The sequence below is a fragment of the Phasianus colchicus genome, chromosome 3 (assembly GCF_987193195.1).
Source record: "Phasianus colchicus chromosome 3, bPhaCol1.hap1.1, whole genome shotgun sequence".
Lineage (NCBI taxonomy): Eukaryota > Metazoa > Chordata > Aves > Galliformes > Phasianidae > Phasianus > Phasianus colchicus.
The window spans coordinates 37,172,003-37,198,118 of NC_143438.1; the positions used below are offsets into that span (position 1 = coordinate 37,172,003).

Here is a 26,116-nt window from a genome sequence, read left to right on the forward strand (position 1 = left end):
TTTATTTATTGACAGGATTACATCTTGTTTGGCAAGCCCAAAATTTTACTTTCTATCAGGTTTGATGAAAAAAAGTGTGAAACAGGGTAGACCTCACTACAATCTTTCAATACTTGAAAGAAGCTTACAAGGGAGACTGATGTTTTACACAGGTAGGTAGTGATAGGAAAAGGGGATATGAATTTTAATTGAAAGAGGGGAAATTTTGTTTGGATTTTAGGAGGAAATTCTTCATGGAGAGGATGGTGAGGCCCTAGCACAGGCTGCCCAGAGAAGCTGTGGTGCCCCACCCCTGGAGGCAGTCAAAGCCAGGTTGGATGGGGCTCTAGGCAGCTGAGCTGGTGGGGGGCAGCCCTGCCCATGGCAGGGGGTTGGAAGTAGATGATCTTTGAAACCTCTTCCATCTCAAGGCATTTTGTGTTTGTGTCATTCTATGATAGTGACCTGAAAGCTTCGCACTGTGCTGCAGTGACGCAGCCTGCTGAAATGGAAGGTGCCTGTTTGCATCACAATATGAGCCCAAGGGGCTAGTACCACTGTGTGGGAGGAGTACCATGCCCTAGGTCCTTTGCATGTTTAATGCTCATGCAAAACTCTCCTCTAACTGTCCTGGAGATATTATTCACAAGAACAGTTTGTATTCTTCTGCAAAGATTACACAAACTCTGCTGACAAGGTCAGTGTCAGGATGGATTAGCTAGCATGTAAAGGCCAACCACGTAAATAAAGTTCCCCAGGAGTGGCATTAACATGCCTCGTAATGCGTATTTTTTTCATCAGCTTTTTTCATCTCTTGATTTTTTTAATCAGTCTTTTTATTTGTTTATACTGGTTCCTACTCCTTATCTTTCTTTACCTTTCCTCTTGTTCCCTCTGCAGCATGCAGTCCAGTGCGGGTGGAAGGGATAAATATTCTGCCTTGCTCACATGTGCTTTTCTTCTGTTCAGTACTTGAGTGTGTTGTGAAAAAGCTTAGAGAGACTGGATGATGAGCATGTTTACACACAAGCACGTGCACACACATGCAGCCCTACCTTTAAAAAAGTGCCCCTACCTATAACATTATTTTTCTGTAATGTAGGAGGGCTGCTCTAAAAGCAATGCCTCCTGTTTTATTATGCCGGCTCACAACATCAGAGGTGGATGTTGGTGGTATGGCAGTAGAGATTAAACTTTCCTACCAATATCCCATTACATTTTGTTGCTGTGTGACAGATGGCAGCCTGATACAATGGCGTCTGACATGGAAGTGTGTATGGAGCAAACATGTGGAATTGAATTCCTCCATGTGGAAAAATTTGCACTCATTGACATTTTCTGACACTTGCTGAATGTTTATGAAGACCAAACATTGGATGTGAGCACAGTGAGGCGATAGGTAGTGCATTTCATCAACAGTGGGTCACCTCCACTAGTACAGATGTTTATGAGCATGGCATGTAGGCTCTTATTCATCACTAGTGAAAATGCTAATGCTGGTGACTACAATGAAAAATAGTGTTTTGTAGCTGAAAATTTGCTCTATCAAATAGCGTTATTGTTCTTTCCATATTTTTTATAGTTTCCATGGAAATAAGTAGGAGGCATTACTTTTGGAGCGACCTACGTAGCATGGAATTTCTGCTGGGAATGAGGTATTGTTAATCTATTCACTGATCACTTCTTTGCTAAAATAGTTCAACTTGTAAAACCACAGCTCAGATCTCTGCAGTGGAAGCAAACACAGTGTGTGTGTGTGTGTGTGTGTGTATAATCTCTTCTCATCCATTATGAAGGTAATTTTTTCTGTGTTTTTCCAAGCTGATCTTTCTTAACTCAAAGACTTTACAAACACTGCAGCTGAATTGCTCTGCAGCCGGATGGCCCTGTTGCAGGGCTGAGATAACAGCACTCCCATTCTTTTCTTCTGTGCATTGCTTCACACCACTGTTTTGACTATGCAACTCTCCATGTGAGCTCAATGCCACCTCTACTCCATTTCTCACTTTGTCTAAGTCACCCCATGCACATACGAGGCTCTCCTGGGCTGGCAGAGGCTATTCTTGCTCCCACCACTCCAACACCACTGCTGCTGAGATTGTTCATCCTCACTGGGGCTGGGCCTGGCTCCACAACTACTACTCACATCTGTTGCTTTGATCTGTGACAGCTTTCACAACCCTGAGCTGTCTTTTCTCCTTACTTGCTTGTTTCTCCTCTTCTCTTCTCTTCTCTTCTCTTCTCTTCTCTTCTCTTCTCTTCTCTTCTCTTCTCTTCTCTTCTCTTCTCTTCTCTTCTCTTCTCTTCTCTTCTCTTCTCTTCTCTTCTCTTCTCTTCTCTTCTCTTCTCTTCTCTTCTCTTCTCTTCTCTTCTCTTTTCGGAGTACCAGCCATGCTGTGCTAGGCGTGCAACACAGAAGATTCAAGTCCCAGCCTCTGAGAACTTGTGCAAGATTATTCTCATCTCCAACTCTTCTGTTAACTCTAAATAGTTGCATTCATCACTGTCTTCCTCAACTCTGTTTCATTGTGTAACGTACCTTGTGACTCTATTTGAAAGGGATTATGTATGTAAAAACAAAATGAATAACTCTCATACTAACAAAGTATATATTAAAGGATGGTATAAAAACTCCCTTTTTCCTCATCTCACTGAGCTGTGCTGATTATAACCAATACTTTCACTTTAATTTCATTCTTGAAGTATTTTAGCATCTAAATAAATGGTGTACCACAGAGGAAGCTCAATGTCTACATTTCTGTGGTTACTTAGAACATTCTCAGATTCAATCTTAGAAGAGTTTTTTTGCAAGGTTTTGATGCCAAGCTAGGCATTTCTGATCTAGTTGGTGGCAATCCTGCCTATTGCAGGGGATTGGAACTACATGAACTTTGAGGTCCCTTCCAAACAAAGCCATTCTATGATTTCCAATGCCAGCTGCCTGTGAGTCAAAAGAACATAAAGACTGGCCTAACGGTTTTGAGATTAAAAACAAATTAAACATAATCTGGCTCTGTTTTAAAATATTTTGCTTGAAGTTTTATCTTCAATTTTTTTTTCATCACAACCAGGAGGGACAGCAAGTTGCCTTATTGTCAAATGAGAGCTTGACCATGTCATGTGGACTCAGGAGCTATGGCTTTTATTATTTTAATGTGCTGGTTTGCAATGCTTAAAGCTCTTCCAAGAGTTAGTAACAACGAACTTAACTGAAAATTTTAGCATCTGCATCTGATTACATCTTTGTAGGACGTCTTCTTAAGGGTCTGGTTTTTGAAATAGTTCCATATTAACTAGAACCAGGATTCTTCTGAAACAGGGCTCTAGGTTTAATCCTTGCTATACAAGGCAAGTCTTGTGTTGCACAAAAACAGCATCGCAGAAATCTGAGCTTGGAGAGGGCTATGGAGGAGGCTATCTTAGCCCACAAATGTGGTTGTTCGCTATAAGATTTCATCTTTATCTTGCTAGGTAAGACTTACTTGGTGTCAGGAAGTGCTTTCATTACTACAGAATTTGGTTCTCTTCTGCTTTCTGGTGGGATTATAATTTTTTACTCTATTCTCTAGTATCTGTGACACTGTAGTTGTGGCAGACAGTTTTAGCTGCTAAATATGTGCAAATCAGCACAGACTAAAAGTTTGTCTCCTTTAGCACATGAAACGCCTTGTTGTGTGGTGTCATCTTCAGAGAAATAAATGGCTGCAACATCTAAGCTGCTTTGCATTTATTTTGCATTAAGACATTACCTCATTCCTGATCATGTAAATTCAGTTGCTTCCTGAACAACTGAATTAGTTTAGATGCTTATATTTTGTATATTTTGTTTTGCTTTAAAGCAAAACCCAAAGCAGTCTTTTAGGAAATCTCAGGGATCTGCTTTCCTCTCTTACAGCTATACTAGCTTCCCTCCCCTGGAACTCTCTGGCCTGCCAGGACTTTACTGCAAAATGCAATAAGTCAACCAATATTTTAATATAATCAATATGAATTGTCATCAACAGCTTTTATGAAGATGTATGTTTTACCAGTAATGCCAGCTTAGCTGCTCCTGTCTCCTCACCAGTATTGCTTGCTATCTCCCAGATAGAAAAGAAAAAAAAGAATGTAGAAGTAGGTACAGTCTGTATGGAGACATGGAACCATTCAGTTGGAAAAGACTACTAAGATTATCTAGTCCAACTGTTAATCCATCACCCCCATGCCACTGACCACGACTCTCAGTGCCACATCCACAGATTCCCTGAAGACCTCCAGGGATGATGAACTCCCCACCTCCCCGGGCAGCCTGTGCCACTGCCTAGCTGCTTCTTACAAGACAAAATTTTTCCTAGTATCCAACCTGAATCTCTCTTGATGCAGCTTAAGGCCATTTTCTCTCATCCTATTGCTGTCACCTGGGAGAAGAGGTAACACCTTGCTATCACCCTCTTTCAGGTGATTTTAGAAAGCGATAAGATCTCCTCTCAGTCTCCTCCAGACTGAACAATCCCAGCTCCCTCAGCCACTTTCCATAAGACTTATGCTCTTGACCCCTCTCTGCTCTGTTGCCCTTCTCTGGACACATTCCAGGGCCTCAATGTTTTTGCTATAGTGAGGGCCCAAAACTGAACTCAGAACTTGAGGTGTGGCCTCACCAGTTCCAAGTACAGAGGGACAGTGTATACTTATTTTTGTTATTTTACTTACCTGTGATCTATTTGTAATTACCCATGTTTAAACTCGTATTTATGGTTTTCAAGCTGGGTCATCTGGGTGGTGTAAGTGACCCCAAAGCCTGACAAACTGAAGGGAAGTGAGGAGCCATCATCTGGGCCCCCTGTAATGAGGTGCTGCTGGCAGAATGATGATGCACCCATAATTTCAGAGTGTGCCTCCACATACATTGTACTGCATTGGGTGGGTGACTACTGAAGCCCTATTTTTCCCATTGCCTCCTGCTCTTCAGTTGCAATTTATCGCTTTCTGATGTGTGCCAATAAAGCCGTAGGGCTGTGCTATAAAGCAGTGAAGGAAATGAGAGAGCTTTAGGTTTTGGGAGGCTGATTTTTAAAGATGAGTTTACAGCCCAGCTTCTCAGTTCACTCCATCAACACAGTGTTGCGGGGGATGCAGAGTGTGCAGGATATTATCCATGCACCATCCTCACAGTGGAAGAAAAGGTGTGCAGAACCACATCCATCTCCTGATTCATTAGTGGTTGTCCTGTGCCTTTAAAGTGTGAAATGCGTAAGTAATAAAAAAGCTCTGTTTCTTTAAAGCAGTGAGTTAAACTAGCCATATTTAGTCGGTTAGGTAAAATAGTTACTACTTTAAATTTCTGGTTGCACATTCAAAGCACTGCTTTTGTAGGAGATAAAAAATTCACTCAGGTGGCACCAGCTGGTATTGCTGATTTTTTCAGAAGTGACAAGGAATTTTAGATGCAGAAGTGCCATTATTTTCAATGGAGTTTAGACCTCCAAATCACATAGGTTCTGTTGAAAATGTTTGTCAATAATGATTTTCTTTGGGAAAGTTAAAAAGCCCACATGCCATGAGCAGTTGTATAGAGAGTGCTTACTGTGCTGGATGCTTAGTCATAGGATTTAGCATCAGGGCTCTTCCTGTGTCTGCGTGCGTGTGGCTTTACCACACATAAATTATCCAGTTTTCCTTTTTTCTCTTACTCGTGGAAAAATATACCAAAATTTCAAAGACGAGAGAATAGTCTGAAAGGCAGCCCCGTTCCTTTCATTCACGTTTTTGATTCAAACTGGAAGATAGCCCTAGAACCAGCCTCAGTAAAAGAGCTGCTTTATGCAAAGTCAAAGCGAAGCAAAGTAAAGCTATCGAGTTGTAAAAGCAGCGGAGCTGCACCTCCTTAGCATTCAAGCAACTATCTCTAGAAGGGAAGCAGATTATGCGGTATCATATTGCAAAAGGGCTGTTCAACCCTGTTGCACTTACTCAGAGCTCCATATTTACTTTTGTCACTGTATAGCAGCGATTGCATTATATCCTTCCTGCCAGGACACGGGAGAAACAGAAGGTTAAGTGTAAGAGGGGGAGGGGAAAAGAAGGAGGGAGAGGCAGCAGTAAAAAGGCTAAAAAGGGGGAAAAGAACAGCTGAAGAGAAAAGAAAAAGTTCCTCACCGAGGCAGGAAAAGCTCCTACAGAAGCACAGCAAAGCAGGAGCCCAGGCATGGCACATATGGGATTACTAACACAATTGTATTTCGTCTCTGATACTGCTGAAAGCACGATGGTTTGGTCATAAGAAAATAGATGCATTTTATTAAGCATACATAAAAGTGGGAGGCACAGAGTCTGGCACCAGCATAGCCTAAAGGGATTTCCATGATTTGTGCCATGAATGCTGAATGGAAGACTTGTAAAAAGCACCTTTCTCTTAAGGATAGCCTGCTGGAATTTGTAAATACAGCCAAAAAAAACAACAACAAACTGAGCCTGAATTAAAATAGTACGAAGTGGTGGAAATACCAAAGCCCTGTTCTCCAGATAGAGAAGCTTGCAAACAAGCACATTTATTTCAAGGGCACTCAGGCAGTCCAGAGGACACAGGGGTCACTTGGAGCGATGGCTTTGAAAGTGATTAAAGTTTTGAGGGGGCACAGAGGTGGTCAGTACCAAAAATGGCAGGAGGTGGGAGCAAAGAGTTCTGATTTTATAACCCGGGGCTCCCCAAGTTCAAAGGTTCATTTTAGGAGGGTTGGTGAGGGACAGAGCTCCACTGGCGAGCCTCCTCCCCTCTCCCATTCTGTGAGCTGAGGTCTGGACAATGTGAAAACTTTCTTCCCTTTGCTGATGAAAGAACTAGAAGGAATATTCAACCCATTAACAGAATGTCTTGGCTTGAGTAGAAGTGGCATTTTTCTCCAAGATGTGTTAGTTAACTCATTTAAACTACTGTATAATATATTCTGGTGCAGACTGAGCAAGTGATGTTTTAATATGTGTTAGGTTGTGTACGTGAGCCCTAAGAGTCCGCCAACTAAACCATATTAAAGTACAATTTGTCCTGTCAGTAACGGAAGCTTAAAACCTGTTAGCTAACACACTTAAGGAAAGAGAAAGAAAAGAAAACTCCTTTTATTCCTGTCTATCAGCATCTCTAGCACTGAAAGAGGCTTGTGAATCTCAAGATGGTCTCAACATGGGAAACAAGGAAAGGCAGCCAAGCGGGTACATTAAGCTACAAATGTCTCTAAAAATATGGGTTTATAGCAGCACAGAAGCCTTTTGAGTCTCGCTCTTCCAAATGAGCTGTATGAGAAGAGCACAGATCTCTGCTAAATAGAGGGGACACATAGAAAGGAAACTTTGCTCTTGCTTGCAAAGTGCGAGTTCATAATAATTTGAAGGGTACTGAGTTGTTGAGAAGGAGAGAGACAGCATGGCCTTGCCTTGGCATTGTGAAGATAGAAGTAACTTTGCTGAATTCAGGCAGATTCAGTCTGATGCAACACAGAAGAGCATCCTGAAGCTATAGCATTATCATAAGATGGATCATCAGCTTTTCCACTGTCTTTGCAAGATAAATACGAGCTGGAGAAAGAAGTTCTGCCTGACTGTCCTGCTCTGACTTGCTGTAGTGGTAGTGTATTTGATGAGCATCGCAGAGGTATGGGTAGCCCTGTCTGAACCAAAGCAGACCCTGGGAAGATGGGGTTACTGGCTCCAATCCTCTGAACTGGGGTCCTTCAAATTACTGCTTTCCATCACACAGAGACAGCACCCACTATTCACCAGTGAAGGTCTGGTCCATATGTTTATATACCACAATGAACACGCACAACATTTTATGACACAAAAGGATCTTACAGCATAACCCAGACTGAACAAAGAAAAGAATCACAATAAACAAAGGGAGGAAAGATGAAGAATGAAGGGAAGAATGAGAAACCATGATGAAATTATTCTATACACATCAACTTTTACTTCCTTTTATTATAAGTGCTTTATTTAAACAATGGTCAAATAGTGAATACTTATATACTTTTATGAGTTCTTTTTATGAGTTCTAACTTTGCCTATAGAGCAAACTGAGGAATTGTCATAGGAGTGGGTATGGAAGACAACAGCAGAGCTTTCACTAAGAAAATCTCCCTACTTCCTTGCTTGTAATTGTCACATGTTATACATTCACCTTGCTTGCCCCTCCTACACAGCAGACAAGCAGGGATTAAGTTCTTTGGACTCATTCTTCCTTGTTCTGTGTCTCAGGTGATTGTTTTCAAGTGCCACATGCACCACATTTGTATTGGAATAAAGCGATAGCAAAAGAGAGTGATTTCCAGTAAACAGTGCTTTAATGCACTGTATAGAAAGCAAATCCCTGCTCCCCTCTCTGTCCTTACGTCTGTGGCTAAAGCACAGCTAGGGTATGGAGAAGCTCAGCTAGGTGAGAGACAAGGTGCAGTGGATAATGGCAGGAGATCCTAAGTAGAAGGTGAACTAAGAAGTCAAGGAGGCAAAGAAAAGATGGACAAAGCACAGGGTCAGAGCCCATAGCTAAGGAGAGGCACAAAGGGAAGAGGTCATGGAAAAAAATCACACAAGGAGGAGAGTGTTGGAAATTGTTTATAAGGTGTAGACAAAGACCCTGTCTGGAGGTTCCCAGCCCAAATCCTTTGCTTTCATGGCTGGCTGCCGTGACCAGACTGACAAAAAGTGGCCCTTTAAGAATGAATGGTGTTATCAAGACCTTACACGTAATCCTAGCGTTGCTAATGGGGGAGGGCGTGCAGGTCCTTCGGCGCTGCTTCCTCCTCCTCCCTTCCTCATTGATCATAATTACCATATCTGCAGCACATGCCGAAAGCTCATGAGAGACTGAAATGTGACAATTTGCTTGGAATTTATATAAAGTGGGAAACCGTTAAGAAACTCTTGCAGCAGGGTACTGCAATAAATCAGTGAACATGGAAGAGGTGGGTGACAGAGAGGAGAGTAAGGCAGAGCAAGCAAGCTGTGCCTTACTGTTATGAGATTCCCAGCTGTAGGAACGGGCAGGGACTCTGTGTCATGGAGTCAGGATCTGGGCATGGGACCCAGCTGGATCCCTGTATGCTCTTCCTATCACTGGAGTACGTGTTGAAAAATGCTTTGATTTGATTTTCTCTCCTCATTCATGATTAGGAGCAAAGCCTACTTCTCCCAGTCCATCACATATTTGATTCATATCTGTATCTCAGGCAGAGGTTTGGCTGCTAGGAATCATTTTGACTATATGAAACACTTGGGCAATACACTGAGTGAGGCTTCCTGTGCAGGTGTTCCTGGCCATGCTTTGTATTGTCCCAGTGTTCAGTGGATGCCACTTCACCTTCATTGCACCTGTGGGTCTTCCAAACATAATATTAGATCCAATAATACCTCATTTCTATAGTGATTTTGATAAACACATCTTTGAGTTCCATCATTCTTTTCTGGAAAGCAGGGTTTCTGAAGAAATAAAACCAAAGATTATTGTTGCCAGCACACTGATGACTGTACACAATAATTGTTATGGCAGTAATGTCCCAGATGGCTGTTGTACCAGCATCACCTCAGCAGACATTAATGTCTGCTTTGGAAAGCTTCAGCCTCCATAGCCCCATATATTTATCTTCTCTCAGTCCATCTGACATCAGGTCTTTATCTCAGAGAAATCCAGAGAAATGTCAGACTCAGACTGGTCCCTGTCATTCACAACACACCTCACGTGCAGCGTGTGCCCAGTGATTATAATAAGGCACTGAGCTGGCTCCGGATCAAGAGGGAGACTTAGCCTTGCTTCAGTGGGCAGCACTGGAGCCCTGGGCAAATAGAATGATTGCAATGGCTCCGGAAGCTCACCTCCTGTCCTCATTGAAGGTTGCTGCATACAGAGGTGGATGGGAATCTGTGTACAGGCTTGGGTTTGTTCTCTCGATCTAGTGATTTCAGAAAATGAGGAGTGATCATATTTTATAAAGATGCTAAAAGAAAGGAATAAAAAAATCTTTCTCCTGTTCAATGATATTTACAAACACTGTGGCCAGCCTAATGGTCGGTAAGGAGACAATTACACCAGGAAAGCTGTAAAAGTAAAGACTGCTACCTTCCAATACTGCAACTTTTGGCAAGATAATTCTAACTGTTTTGTAAGACTTCAGTAGCTTGCTGTAAGTGAAACATCTCTGCTGATTTGTCATCTGGTATAATGAAAAAGCAACCAAAGAGCACATCAGGTAATGCCGACTTCAGTGTATCTATATGGGCTGACAGTACGTAGACCTGGATTCGAAATCTGTTTGAGTTCAATTTGCAGTGTCAATCAGGGATATCATTTGAATTTGATCTTTAAAATCTTGCCAGTTTTATAGGGATTTAGTTTCTAGTGTATCTACCTAATATTGAAGAAGATGTGGTTCCTTACAATTAGTGTCTGTCATGACAGTTTGTTCTCTTGACGTCCTGCTATTATGAGCCAATACTAATTCATCAAAATGGCCATGATTATTACCAAGAGTCACAAACTTAGCTGTCACAAAGGCATCCTTAATGCAACTGAGAAGGAATGAAGCTTAAGTTCTCTTTTCATACCCTTTGAATTCTCAGGCTTTTTTCATCCCTGCATCATTTAAGGCAGCCTCAGAGCACTCATGTTTGGTCCTGTGGATCAGGAGTAAAGAGAAAGTAGCTTGAAGCTCTTTAGGGGCAGAATTCCTTCTGCTCTCTGATCAGGAGGGCTCAAAACACCAGGAGATATGGCTTGAAATACACAATGGCATACAACATATCTCCTGTAACGGGAGACCTGTGCCTGTTCTCTGGGTTCACCTCTGTTGTCTTCCTGTAGTTAACAAAGAGGAATTTGCATTTGGGGCCCTCATTCCCAGATGTTGGAGAAAATGGAAAGACCTACATGATAAGCTCAGAAGACCCAGTTGCACATGTCTCTCCTAGAGCCAGAGAAAGGGGCTGGGGCAAGAGTATGAGTGCAATGATGTATGTGCTTCACAAACTGTTTCCTGCCAGCATCAAATTTATCCCTAGATCATGGAAAATATACAGGTTAAGGCATGCAGATAAAACTGCCAGGTGGGATCCTCTTTGACCTCATTGTTCTTCTGTTCTCAGGAGACTCCAACTCTGCCTAATGTTACAATTGAAGTTCATTGAGTGTTGGGTCTGAATTCATTCTTTTTTTTCACATGGCAACCGTGACTTGGTGACCATCTCAATGTTGGCAGTCTTTCATTTTGAGCTCTAAATCAGAACGATTTATATAGGTCCAATGCTGACAGTGCGTAAAAGATATCTTTAAAAAAACTTGAGGGAATTTGGAAACACTGAGCAGTGTTAGAAAAGCCCAAATCATTAACAGTCTGCCAGAGTCTAAGAGGGCTCCCAGGTGTCCTGATGTTCAGTGCTGGTTGAGTTTTGCTTCTGCAGTTCTGCAGATTATTTTCCAATTCTATGCATGAACACTGTGGATGTCATCTGATCGCTGCAAACATAGCACCTCTGAAGAATTATGGGCAATACAGAAGTTTATTATGACATTTCACTATAACTATCATTGTTTAGCTATAAATCTACATTATTTGAGTTGAAAGAATATATAACAGAAGGACATTTTTCACTTCTTTTCACTTTTGTTTTTTTTTTCCCACAAAGCTTGACTGAAGAATAGGTGGTTGGACTAACATTGGAGTGATTTTTCTTCTGTAATGCAGTGTATATGAGTTTTCTAGGTGCCTCTTTTGTAAGAGGCATTATAAGTTTCTTGCAACATCCTTAAAGAGAAAGCATCATCCTCCAGGTCTCACTTATGAAGATATGTAGGTTGGATGCACCTTAAAAAAAGGAAATGACTGAATCCCTCTGCTTCTAGAAAATTCTAGGAACAAATTTCACTCCAAAAGAGTAGGCTCCAAAGTCTCTAAAGGAAAAAAAAAAAAAGGTTTGCAGCACTTCTGCTGCTCTTGGTTTGACAAAATGCAACATGCCTCCAGTCCTCACAGGGCTCATTAGAATGAGGACAAAAGTATGACCCACAATTTAGTTGACTAATCTGGCTTCTTATTTAGAAGTTTGCCTGTTCGTTTTAATAATCCAGCAATACAATTGCAATCTGCAGAAGTGTAAAGCCAAGTCAAAGAATTTTAGCATACAAATTTTTAAAAATAAAATTCTGCAGGGTTTAAAAATATTTTTATCTTCCATTTTACTACTTAGACAAATGGAGAAGGGACCAAGATAAATCCTGGCCTTGGAGTGGTTACAAAGTTGGCCCACGACTCGACCTGAGGTTGTAATCATGTTTTATATCCCCCTCAATTCAATTTATCACTGTTACTTCCAGAGATAAAGGATAGCTTACTGATTAAGGCAGAGAACTGGACAACCTGAATTTAGTCCTCTGCTTTGCCCTTGCTTAGAGATTGCTAACGCGTCCAAAAGTCTTAGCACAATGTCATGCCTCTTTTGGTACCCTAACTTTCACTGCTTTCCAAACAACAAGCTAGACATCTCGATGGATTTTGATCTTGAGCTTTTAAGCAGCAATTCATATCTTGTCAGAGAGAGATAAAAAACTTCTCCCTCTCTCACAATGAAGACAAGGAATTAATTAGTCTCTGGAACACCTAAAGACTGCAGGACTGTAGTGATGGGCTGAGAGTAAACTGCTCTCTAGTTACAAAATTTGGTAGAAACTGGTACAAGTGAATAACCTGAGTACTATGTTGATCCTCTGTGGAAAAAGCTGGGAAATACAGATGAAATCTAAAAGTTCTGCATGGACTGGAACGACTCTATGACAGACTTTCAGTTGTAAGTAGTGCATTAACATCTGTACAAAAATTTCCCCCATCCACATCAACTTGTGCCTGTTTTGGCTTTTGTCATTGTGCTGCACTCAGGTACTCAGGAGGTAACTACATTTCAGTAATGCTGAAGAGGCAGAACAGGCAACCACTGAGCCAGCCAGCCAGTGATACACAACAGCACAGCATCCTAACATCTATTTAAAACCTGCAGATAACTTCCTTGTCCACGTGGAGCCCACCAGTGCTTCCCATTCTTTGGGGTAAAGACATAGCAGGAACTGAAGCTCAGCCCAGTGCTTGTGGATAGTACTCCAAGAAAAGAATAAGGCTGTTCCTACCATGCTGCTGCTGCCAAACAGGATCAGATGTCAGACATCAGTTGGTTTAAAGACAAGTCTTCTAACCTGAAGTGTGTCTTAAAACTATTCTCCAGTGTTCAGGGCTTCAGATATAGGTACTTTAGCAGTACTAAAGACTACTATTTTCAAAAGAGCTTCATGGATGGAATTGGTAGGATTGGTCTGCAAATATATATTTTCTAGTATTTTAATGATGCACGTCTCTCAAATACACAAGGACAAGAACTCCCTTCATTAAGAAGCCATTAAAGTTGCTTATTACATTTTCAGAGGTAACACATGTGTCTTTTCTGTGATACTCTGAGACAGAAAGGAGTCCTGAGCCCTGTGGGCTGCATTTTAAAAATCTATTTCAAAAACTATTCAGACTTCCTTTGGTGACATGTTGCACAAGTTAGATATTGAGACTACAATTATTCTTGCCAATACATTTCCAATTTATAAAATAGATCAAGTAAAATGAGCTGCTTATGTGCAGCTTCCCATGGGACGTGAGTGCAGGTATGGAAACTCCTCTTGTTTCTAAAGGAAAAAAAATAAAAGGGGGGTTGCTTGTTACTGCTCTGCAAAGCAGCCATTAAGATAGGGACCTGACTCAGCAGACAAGTGACAGGATATGGTACCTCTTCCTTCCAGACTACTGTACTGAATCAAGTTCAGGTTCTTGCCAAAAATCATGGTAGTCCCATCCAATGTGCCTAAAAGCAGCTTTTAAGTGTTTGTTGTCACTCAGTTTCTTCTAACACCAGACCCACTCGAAGTGGCACCCCGGGGCTGCTCAAGAAGAGACACACACCTTTGGGTACAGAGAATGAAATTCCCATCCAAACTAATTAAATCCTGGTCTTCATCCACAGCAGGCTGAGTCAGGGCTGACACTGCTGTAGGAAACACTGCAGGAATGAAGAATTCAATCTGATCATTTTTATAGTTTAATTAATACTGGGCTTGTAGTTGTTGAAATTCCTTATGTAATTCTTCCAACGTTAGTAAATTCCCACATTCTGATGCCTTTTTTTTGGTCTTTTTTTTTTTTTTTCCAGGGCTTTGTAATAGAGAAATTACACCAAGTTGGAGTCTCAGACCCAGTGAGTGACGAATACCATAATCTCACCCCAAGGACCAGCACACTCACCATGTCAAAGAAGGCACTCAAAATACCTGAGAAATAAATTACAATTACTATCATATTTAACAAAGATATTTTTTCATTTTCCCAAGTTGCTCAACCTTTTGTGGTGATACGTTATAATAGCAGAGCAAAGGTAAAACTTTTCAGAGTCTTCTTAATGATAAATCTACCTGCCAAGATGCAGACTGACTGGAAAAGCTGCAAAAACTCGTTTTTTCCCTCTTTTTTTCAGTGTCTTTTATAAGTTTTCATTTTTATGGTTGAAGAAAAAATAGTTTCATGCCTTGTTATCTCTCCCGTCTCTCTCTTATTCAAACTTATGAAACATCCTCTCAAGCAATCCAAGAATTCAGTAGTGATTTGAAATCTTATGATAGCCACAAATAATTAAAAATATCCATTCTGCCACTATTCAGGAATTTCATCTATTTTTTTCCAATAAAGACCGTGTAGGCAGAAACTGAATAATACATAAAGTAAACAAAAGAGTCAAGGCTGATTAGGGAAGCAGGCATCAAGTTTCATTTCCCAAGGACATTACATCTGTAAAATTAGTATCTCACAAATATTTTGAAACATCTTCAAACTGGGAAACTAATAAAATAAATTGCCTTTTTTTTTCATATTTTTTTTCATAGAGTTAGTACTTCTGGATATGAATTATTCAACATTTCTGTAATGCCTGAAAAGATAAAGAATATCCTTTTAGCTTTGCAAATATGGGACAGCAGAATAGCTACTGCTATGGAAATAAAAAGTTACCTGTTTTCTTAAAGGTCTCAAAATCTGTGCTGTACTTGCATGTATTTAGGTTAAAAATCATTCAGATATGCATTTTGCTAATTCACTTTGTAGGAGATACTACACTATTATGCAAAATATAATATTAAATACTAGACTTTATACAGCATTTTAAAACATCTGGGAAATATAATGGTGAAGTTAAATAGAATTTATTATCTAATTATTAAAACTCCGTAGATAGGATTTAATTCTTCATTGATTTCTTTAATTTCTTACAGCAATTTTCTGTGGAAGATATGTTTTCTGAGAGCTCATTTTTTTATACTTCTACTATCTTTTATAATTTTGATGCCTAAGATAAATTTGAGCTAAAATATGGTTGCTCAGTTTCTAATGATCATTACTTTGGGCAGTGTAATGATTCAAATTTCATGCTAGTTCACTTTGGTTTAACTAGAAAGACTTGGGTCTCAGAAAACATGTGCAGCTGGTAACAGAATTAAGGAGGCAATATACTCCAAAGGATGATGCAAGAAACAGAATCAGCAAAGAAACTAAATAGCGAGTGAGGTTTTACTTTGCAAAGATTCATGCAAACAATGGCTGTTGGCTTTTACTTTGAATACCTGTTTTGGGTGTGTTGGAAGCTTTGCATGTTTCTCTAAAAATCAAAACAAAACAAAGTTTATGCTTTGCAGTTGGGTTATGGTCTTAGTTTCACTGTGAAAAGCAAATTATCTATGCATTATTACAGAGTAAATATGTATTGCTCAGATGAATTTGGGAGAACATTTTTGTACATGTATTTATATATCTGTTTATCTATACTGAAAGAAACAAGCCAGGGTTTACTGAAAACATGGTGTCATCTCTAACCGAGGGCTCTGCTTACCACTAGCAATGAATACACTGTTATAATGCATACAAGTTTTAAATCTCTGTACAGGTGCAGAAGATTGATAAACAAATACAGTGCTTTCTACTTCTTAGAAGCACAAACTTCACTCTTCAAATGAAAGTCACTACAGACATATTACAGAAGGAGTCAGTGAATGAAGTGCAGTAAACAGAAGTCTTTGGACTTCCACTCCCAACATTGCCTCTGATTCAATTTCTGGCCCCAAATCAGTCATTTTTGCACCCTCAGATATTTTTCTTGGCTATTTAATGAGTGTTGCTGATATTCAGCTATGTGTTTGAGGTACCAAAAGATCTTGAGACAAAAACACTAGGTTTTGCAGAAAGTGGAGTTTATTAAATTACATGTATCTTCTTGAACACTAAAGAAAACCTAACACTAAAGAATCCACAGGGAGAGAAATAGATATATATTTGTTATAGTAGAATCAAACATTTGCTACAAATATAAGTGTGCATTGAAAAGGTATGGCTTCTGCAACATGCCAACTCACAGAAAATCACAAATTTACTCTCCAGATAAACAACAGTCTTGATGCATTTTGGCACAAGTCTTCTGAGATACAAGTGGTCCAGCATATTCTTCACCTGTAACAAGTTAATTATAATTATAATAGTGAAAGCTTGTTTTACAGTCTGTTTGGGTTGTTATGCTATGTTTGTGTGAAGTTCTCTACATTGGTTTCAGAATTATGCTGAAAATATCATACAATTAATTCAAACTTAAGTTCAGGTAAGACAAGAGGAATGTCAAGATTTGACATTCTGTATGAAGAAACTTACATACTTAGTTCAGTTTATAAATATATATACATGTATATTTAGGACAGACTTCTAATTCAGTAAAGTTTGAGTACAGCTCACTATTTCTCTTCAGTAGCTGTGGTTTCTGGAGAGCTTGGTGAAGTCTTGGTAGAACAGGTCTGGCAAGAAAGTAAGTAATAGGGACAATGTGAACACTAAGCAGATAAGATGGATTATGGGACAGTTTAGACTAAAACTAAGGGGAAAAATGTAGAAGAGGCAAGAAGAGAATTGAGCTAAAAGGATGACAGGAGATACAATGAGTGTGAGGAGATGGGAAAAAAGGTAATGGGAAACATCATTCTTGCAAAGTGTAATCCAATGCAGAATTGTGATACTCATGCATTAGGTGATTATCATAGAGTCACTGTTGGAGTTAAGGTAGTTCCCTATGGCCAGAACCCATCTGAAAGACATTTCAAGCACCATGTCTTCTTGATGGCACTTTGCCATTACCTCCAGCAAATGACACACAGGTGAGACACTAATGGTGACGGAAGACACACTTAGAACAAGAATAGAGAAAGGTTCCCACTGGCATGGCCTATTTCTGTGGATTACTAAAGATCTGAATTATGACTTAAGAGTGGAAAAAAAATATATAGATTTCACATGGCTTCTTTGATAATCTTACGCATGCCTGCTGATGCACATTATTTGTCCCCAGGTCCTTGGGTTAGGGTATTATTCCTGTCAATAAGATCAACGGAATGAACTAGCGTATAAAAATTCAAAATTTCATGCAGATACCACAAAATTCTCTCCAGAAGGGAAGAAAAATGTTATGCTTTGCTACAGAATAAAACAAATGATTGTCTTCTAATTTATCAAATTATAGATTTTATGAGCTATCATTAAGATGGAGAAGCATACGTGACTATGTAAATTGGCTGTCGGGCATAGAATAAATCATATTTTGTCTTCTAGTAATCACTTAATCCTTAAACAGTTTGATTCTCACTAACAGGCAAAAACGTCAAGTTCTTGACAAGGCAGTAAAAACATCTGACAGAGGACAGAGATTTTTATTTTTTTAATTTAAAGATTAACTATTCTCACTAAAAATACCTTGGAACAATCGAGTGATCTTTGACACTCCAGATGGGTTACAATTTTCACTGAAAGCTGATACCAGCCTGCAGTGTTCTGTCATGACTCTCTGCTCAGTATGAATAGTGTGGCTGAAAAATGTGTGATTTATTGGTTCACGTATAAAATGTGTAAATAAGGAAGCAGAGAGGAATGTGTGTGTATGTTTTTATCAAACTTCCTTTGTTTCAGAAAGTTTTTTTTTTGCTCAGAGCATGCATCCCTAGTGAAGTAAAATAATCATAGAATAGAATCACAGAATCACAGAATCACCAAGGTTGGAAAAGATCTCCAAGATCATGCACTCCAACTGTCCACCTACCACTAATATGAACCACTAAACCATGTCCCTAAGTACAACATCTAACTGTTTCTTGAACACCTCCAAGGACAGAGATTCCTCCTCCTCTCCTGGGCAGCCCGTTCCAGAGCCTCACCACTCTTTCAGAGAAGAAATTTTTCCAAATATACAACTTAATAGGAGCAAGCTAATATTCAATATTTCCAGGAATTTTGAGTGAAATAGATACTCATTGCTCCTTGGGCTTTAAATGTATATAAGTCAAGATTTGGTTTAATGTACAGAAGAGTGGCATAAGCAGGTCCTCAGTGATTTCTTAGTCTACAATTTCTTTAGCCCCTCTTTCCATTTTGAAGTCAAACGTGTACATCTATGAACACCTGAGGCACACTTTTTATATCCTATCTATCTAGTCGCTACTTTTTTCCATCACTTGTCTCTACATTATTTTTACTGACAAATCATTAGAATGAAAGACTTTAATTTAAAAGTAAGAAATAGAAACTAAGTATGCTTATAACTTAGCATATGTATCTAGATCATTCCATACCTTAAGGAAATCCTTTTCAGCCCACAGAGAGTATTCTTGAACCTAGTTTAGACATCAAAACATATATTTTAGCCTTGAATGAAAATGCTGTGTCTTCTGTTACCTTGATTCAAGCTAGTGAGCTCTACTAATGTCATTCAAATGTCCAACAGCTTGTTTAGGAACTGAGCTTTCACCATCCTGGGTCCGGCTGTGTTGGCAAGACCTACACAACAATTTATGAAGTGCAGTGCCTTCTCTTACAGCTCTGGGGGAAAGGTGGTACACTACACCCAGCAGCAGCCCATAGCATCAGGTAGACCTTGGAGGGCCGCATGTCAGCCGGAGAGACTGAACTTTATTGTGTCTAGGATGAAGATAATGAGCCTCGTGAAAATGCAGGTTTTGGCTGGACAAAAGGGATCATTTCTGCCTTAATGAGGGTGCTTCTTCACAGTTATCAAGAGATGTTAGAAAGCCTTGATCCAAAGGTAACAAAGGTATGTCCCGTGTGGATCAGGTTCTGAGAAGGAAGTAAATTCCCCATATGCCTAACTACTTCACTTAAAATCATGTGTGCTTAAGGGTGTTTTAGTCCCTGTCTACAGCTCTCCTGTTTTTTTCTCTGCCATTCAATTTAAGGACTTAAGTGCTTAGGCCTCTTGGTTCTAATAGTAGTTAGGCACCGACACACCTTCAAGAGCTTGTCCTTCATTCTCTTGAGGTGCTGTGGAGTAATTTTCTGAGCACAGCTGAGGCACTGCAAGTACTCTCCGCAGTGCCTAGGAAGTCAGGATGGAAGTTTCAGCGTGGCCGTGAGCCCAGAGCTGAGGGGAGGACTGATGGCGACTTCAGCTCCTCACAGGGAGCGGAAGGGCAGCGCTGAGCTCTGCTCTGTGTGACAGCGGCAGGGCCCGAGGGAACGGCATGGAGCTGTGTCAGGGGAGGGCAGCTGGGGGTGAGGGAAAGGGTCTGCACCAGAGGGCAGTGGGCATGGAACGGGCTGCACAGGGCTGTGGGCACGGCCCTGAGGGCTGGAGTTCAAGAAGCATTTGGATATAGCTGTAGGGTTTGAATTTTGGCTGATCCTGTGTGGAGGCAGGAGCTGGATTCAGTGATCCTTGTGGGCCTCTTTCAACTTGGGATATGCTACACATCTATGATTCTGTGATCTCTGAAGACCTGTTGCAATCCCCAGGTCAAATTCCTACCCTGGGAGATAGGCTTACACAGAGTACGTCATGACTGGCACCAGGGGGTGGAAGTGAAGAGGGACAGGAAAGACTACAGTCACTGCCTGAGACCCCTGTCAACGTGGAAGAAATCTCCATTTAAAATGGCCAGAGCCTTGAAAAACTTGTCCATTTGTTGTCCCAAAGGGCTTGATATTTTGGTAAATAAATGGAAATTAAGGGCATCCATTTTATAATATCCTAAGAATTCTGTATATACTCTGCAATGACAATGACAGTGAGAGTATTGGCAACTTCAACATTCTCCACCCACATGCAGGGCAATAACAAGTGCAAACTCTCTAATATCTGCTTTAGAACATGGTGATAATGTTATGAAGTATGATGGGTACTAAGTTCCTGCCTGCTAAACCCACACTAAAATCTACTGCATCCGTGTTCTGAGAGGGGGTCTACACAATAGACTGTGTAATTTTTGCTATTTTGGGCTCTAGTATGGGCTAGTACACCTCTGGAAATTACCTTTGTTGCACGATGCCTATCATAATGTTGACTCTATTGTATCCTCAGCAAATATGAAATGAGAAGCCAATAGTTTCCTCAATCTGAAGTTAGCAGTCAGTATGTTAACTCTTACAGACAAGGATTCCCGCTATATTTTGTAAAAGTGCCTTCTATAAGGAGTTCAGAGATTGTAGCTGCACGCTGTAGCTACTCCAGAAATAACTATGAATAATTATCAGTGGGAATTGTATTTGAGGAAGAACTGAAAATGAGTACTTTACCATGTAATATATATAATATAAAATTACTTGTTCTTAAATAAACGTAAAGATCTGGGTAATATTCTTGTCACTAGACAAAGTGTATACACATTTCTTCCTCTTTACTTTTCAGTGTTGTTTTTTGTTTGTTTGTTTGTTTTGTTTTGTTTGGAAGTTATCAAGTGAGGAAACACTTTCCCGGTCAGATTTTGTACTTGTTAAAAATAAAATAAAAACAAGCTGCATAGGGTCAGAGAATCTACTTTCTGTTGGTACACCCATTTTCTTTACATTCAGTCGTATAGCAGAGGGAGTCCTTAGGAATCTATTTTGCTACTGTGGATTTTTTTCCAGTAGTTGAGTTGATGGAACTAGTTAAAAAGCATGAAATTCTGCTGTATAAATTATCATTAACAATGTATTTTAGTTTTGTTTGGCAGCTGTAATTTTAATGAAATATTCTGCTGAAATTCTGAGTTTCAGTCAAGTTTTAACAAGCTATAGCTAGGAGATTTCATTATTTTTTATGTATTTGTTATTAAAATTTTTGATAAATGTTGCAAAGATTCTCCCTGTGAGCTGTTTTTCACTCTCTAGCTAATATTAAATACTTGCCAACAGAGCTGCATTTTTTGATGGTGATTTGTCACATGGTATTATTTCTTCTCCTGGAGTGGATGAATGCAACCTTCATCAGGTTACTTGTCTGAAGCCTCACAAGAAATACATTTCAAAATGAAAGTCCACAGTATGTATGTGCATAAAATTTTCCATAAATATGTACTAGTACTATTTTCTTGCATGAATGTTTATGACATGGAATTATGAAGATTTCCAGCATGGGAGAAAAGGATACTCATTTTAATACTGAGCAAAATTTAATAGAAAATATTATGCTGTTCACCCAACTGTGTATTATTTTAGTTTGCATTTATTCAGGAAAAACTACTTAGGAGTCTTACGAAAGCCTAGATTCCTGTGGCCAAACCACCCAACCTAGGAAGGTGGAAACACTGGGACTCTGTGACATGGCTCCATATAGCATATGAAGGTGCAGTTGTAGGTTTGATGTGGCAAAAGCTGAATTTTTCAACATCTTCATTTTTGCACATTCCAAAATTAAGATAACAGAATTCTGACTTGCTTGCAAGCACTATTGTGATTATTCTGTAGAGTTTAAATGAGCCTTAGTGTGTTTCTCACATGCATTGCTGTCAGCTTTCTTTAAAATACCAGGTATTCCTTCAGGAAGGCAGTGGAGTGGCATTGTGGAGACTCCATGCATGTTAACCCCACTGTCCACATGCTATTATGGCTGATGCAAATAATTCAGTGGCTTTGTGCATCTAGTTGTCCAGTATGAGTACAAAAAGGTCATTCAGTGTCTGGGTATGGACCTGACCTGTCTTTTCTGCAGGTTCCTGTGGGCATTGTCATTGTTCGATAGAAGAATCATAAAATCACAGAATCATAGAATTGTTTGAGTTGGAAGAGACCTTTAAAGGCCATCTGGTTCAACTCCTCTGCAATTAGTAGGGACACCTACAGCTATATCAGGTTGCTCAGAGCCCCATCCAGCCCAAATCTGAGTGTCTTCAGAGATGGGGCATCCACCACCTCTCTGGGCAACCTGTGCCAGTGCCTCACCACCCTTACTGTAAAAAATGGATTTCTTATATCTAATCTAAATCTCTCCTCTTTTAGTTTCAAAACATTTCCCCTTGTCCTGTCACAACAGACCCTGCTAAATAATCTAACCCTTTCTTTCTTATAGCCCCCTTTAGATACTGAAAGGCCACTCTCAGATCTCACTGGAGCCTTCTCTTCTCCGGGCTGAACAGCTCCAGCTCTCTCAGCCTGTCCATCCCTTGGACCATGTTTGTGGCCCTCCTCTGGACGTGTTGTAGCCAGTCCACATCTCTCCTTTACTGAAGTGTCCACATCTGGACACAGTTCTCCAGGTGAAGTCTCACCAGCGCAGAGTAGAGGGACAGGATCACCTCCTTCAACCTGCTGACCATGCTTTTACACACTGTACTTAACCCACAGTGGGACTCAGAAGTGTGAGGTAAGCTCTTTGGTGGTAAAATCCATGGAAAGGGGCTGGCAAGAAGAGTAGTTTTCCCAAGCAGCTCTTCCCCAGTCACATAAATATTCACATAAACCTTAAGCATCCTGGGAGCCCAAATGAAGAACATATGGTGCTCTCTGTGACTCCAAACCATCCTCTCACAACAAAATCAACCCCTACCAGGATGTGCCTGCAACATTGCAGAAGCACCTTCCCTGGAGTCATTTCTGCTGATGGTTGCACCATACACCTAGACACTCCCAAGGCTATCAGGGAGCCTGAGCAACAGGACGTTGGGAAAGGCTGCAGCATCCCTTTGCAGGAGGATCTGCAGATACTCTCTAACCCTTTTCTGTGAGTTCTATCAATACATGAACAGAACGAAACTTTCATCTGTATGTTTTGTGTTCGTGGCAGTCAGTGGTTAAGAGGAAGAGAGCTGGATCTGTTTTCTGAGTTTGATTGAGGAGGGGGAGTGGGATCTGCAAGAGATGGATACTGTTTTAAAGCTTTTCTCCGGTAATGATGATAATGAATGACGTAAGACATTCCTTAAGATTGATGATTAATTCCCATGAATATGTTGCATACATATGTTTCACAGCTGTCATTAGGCTTCCATTTTCACCGCTCTTCTCCTATTCCCACTCCCACCCATGCCTGCAAACTGCAACCTCTTATTTCCTGTAGGTATTTTCATAGAGAAACAGACAGGTAATAGATGGTAATGATCCCGGTGTCAGACCATAAGCCATGAAACTGTCAGTTCATATCATGTCTGACAGTCATTGACAGCTTGCTTCTTCAATTTTACTAAGATTAATATTCTTCACATGTTTTATTTATATTTACTGATCTAGATGCAGTGAATTTTTAAAGAGACATTTTCATGTAAAAAATCCCTGCTGAAAGTAAAGTCTACATTTTCTTTAAAATTTAGATTTACATTTCATCAGCATTGCTTGTTGAATTGTAACACATTGCTAATGTCCTGATCAGATGCAAAACACGTTATTGATATTGTGGTCAATACGGCTTATTCTCATAAACCCCCAGAATCATCATCTGGGGAACTCCTCCTTCATGGATATGTATCTGCATGTGGTTAGCTGGACACAAGCAGTATCTTCACAGAAGAAGACTACTCAGATGCATAAATTTATTCAACTGTTCAAGATTCGAAAGATTCAATTTGTCTAAGAGTAATGCTGTCACTAGATTTATATCTTACTGTGTTTAAAGGTATTCACACGAGTAAATGATTGCAAGATTAGCCTTTGAACTCTCTGGTGGAACTCTTGTGCTGTTCTGCCCATGTGGGCTGATATCTAGATGCCTGAGTTGAAATAGCACCAGAGTGGGATGCTGGAATTGCAAATACTTGAGCTAAAAGAATTCAAAGGAAAAAAATAGAAATTGTCAGAAATGTGGGGAAGATGTCTAATTTTATTACTGTTTTATATAAATAACATGCAAATGAAAATTAGACTATTTGTTTACATGAAAATCATGTTTTTCAAAGTAAATATATGTGTATGTAAACATATATATATAAATTAATTAAATACAAAGACAGATGCCATATCTTAAGATCTCTACTGTGTTTGCTTAAAAAGTTTTAGCTCAATTCTCCACCTTTTGTCAAGGATTTTTAATTGGACATCCTGTCTGAGTACAGGCTGACTTATCTGACCCAATTTAGGAAAATACAGATCCTCATGGTGGGCACCTTTGTATGTTTATGAATTGGAAATTTTCCTCTTCAAGATTCCTTTTAACCTCTCTGATCCTTCAAATTGAATGTCTCTTAACTTCACAGATAAATTAGCCAATTCCGACCTCATCAAGCCTTGACATGACAGTGGAGTTCTATCTTTTTTCTTCCTTTCTTTCCAAATCTGCATCATCATGTTTTTTTTTTCTCTATTGCCATGGCAATGAAGCTAAGTACAGCAAGAAGTGCAACAAGCCAACTGCATGCTAAAAGTTTGAACAAAGGCAGAAATTGTGAACTAAACAGCTGGCATTGTTGATATGGTTCCTGCAGGGATAGCAGGGGTTTTCCTTTTTTATCTTCTGCTCTTACAAAACGACTACAGGTGAAAATGCAAACAGTGAGATGCAAGATGACACATCAGCCTTTAGAAAACAGGTACAGCTGGGAAATAAGCATGAAAGAATATTACAGTAACATGAAAACATGACATTTCCTTCATATCACATGGAGCTTCAGCAAGTACTAATTAAAATGTGGGTGCTTTATCACTTCTGAAATTAGCCCTGCCCTGGATGGACATCAGCGGGGAGGCTTGCTGCTCGTGGAGAAATGGTGGCACAGCCAACCGAGGGCACAGAACAAGCTGTGAATCAGTGTGGAGCTCAGTCCATTCAGCCTGGTAACACTCTCCATATTACCAGGTGTGAAATGAGTAATAATTTGCCCCTCAGTGACACTTCAAGACAGCTTCTTAAAGGAGCATTTGTTTGTTTGTTTCCTAATAATAATAATAAAGCTGTTATACCACAGACCCCTGCGATTGTTCCTAAAGAAGAGGAAATTACCCACTTTACATAAACCATTGGCAGGGCAGATGAATAGGCAGTAGCTTTTTTTCTTCTCTGGTTTAATTTCACTCATATTTAATTCATTAATTATATTTTTAGGGAGAAAAGGTTTGTCTTGTTTTCAGCAAAAGAAAGGCTGATTGTTCTCCTAGGGATATTATGAGAATGTCAGGGAAAGACATAAATATTTTATAAAGACAGATAATAGAGTTTTCTGTGCAAAGAAAAAGTCGATGATTTTTGAAAAGGGTTACCTAATGATTTTCTGGCTAACTGCAAAAACGAGATGACAGTAATTTTGATATTAGTTAATAAATATTGACATAAGTATTTCAATGAGTGTAATCAGGCTTTGTTTGGGTATTGGAAAATCCTGATTTGTTTAGCAGTATTATTAGAAAAGCTCGCCTATTTCCACTACAGCTATTATATAATCTCTGCAGAAAGCCTCAGTAACTCCTCAGGATAAATCCAGTAAGACTATGCAAGAATTATCACATGATCTCTGCATCATATTGTGATCTCATCTATTTTGCCATCTGACTTAAAAACAACATTGTGCAACAGGTTATGTATTTATGGCATTCTTATACAGAATCAGCCTTTATTGCAAGATGGTGTGGTCAAAATGACTGCATTCAGCATGTAGGTAATGTGATGTCTTCAGCATGCTTTTCCTTGTGGTAACTCACAGAAACTTATTGTTTGGAAAAAATATCCAATTGTCATCCAGATTCTTAAATGCTAGCTCTTACTCATGTTGGTGGCTTATTGCAAAAGCTGTCAGAAAGCCATCATTCCATGATGCATTTTGAGTTCTCAGATGCCTTTGGTTCCAAAGTTACTACCTTCCCACCAAAGCCAGAAT

General features: G+C 39.8%; 1 long non-coding RNA gene across 1 annotated transcript; it reads left to right on the top strand.

The window, feature by feature from the left end:
- The first annotated feature begins 499 nt into the window (after nt 1–499).
- LOC116226528 (uncharacterized) lies at nt 500–14,320 on the top strand. The gene is made up of 3 exons (XR_004166341.2): nt 500–676; nt 1,562–1,634; nt 14,182–14,320. It is a non-coding gene; the product is annotated as an uncharacterized LOC116226528 (long non-coding RNA).
- The last annotated feature ends 11,796 nt before the right edge of the window (nt 14,321–26,116 follow it).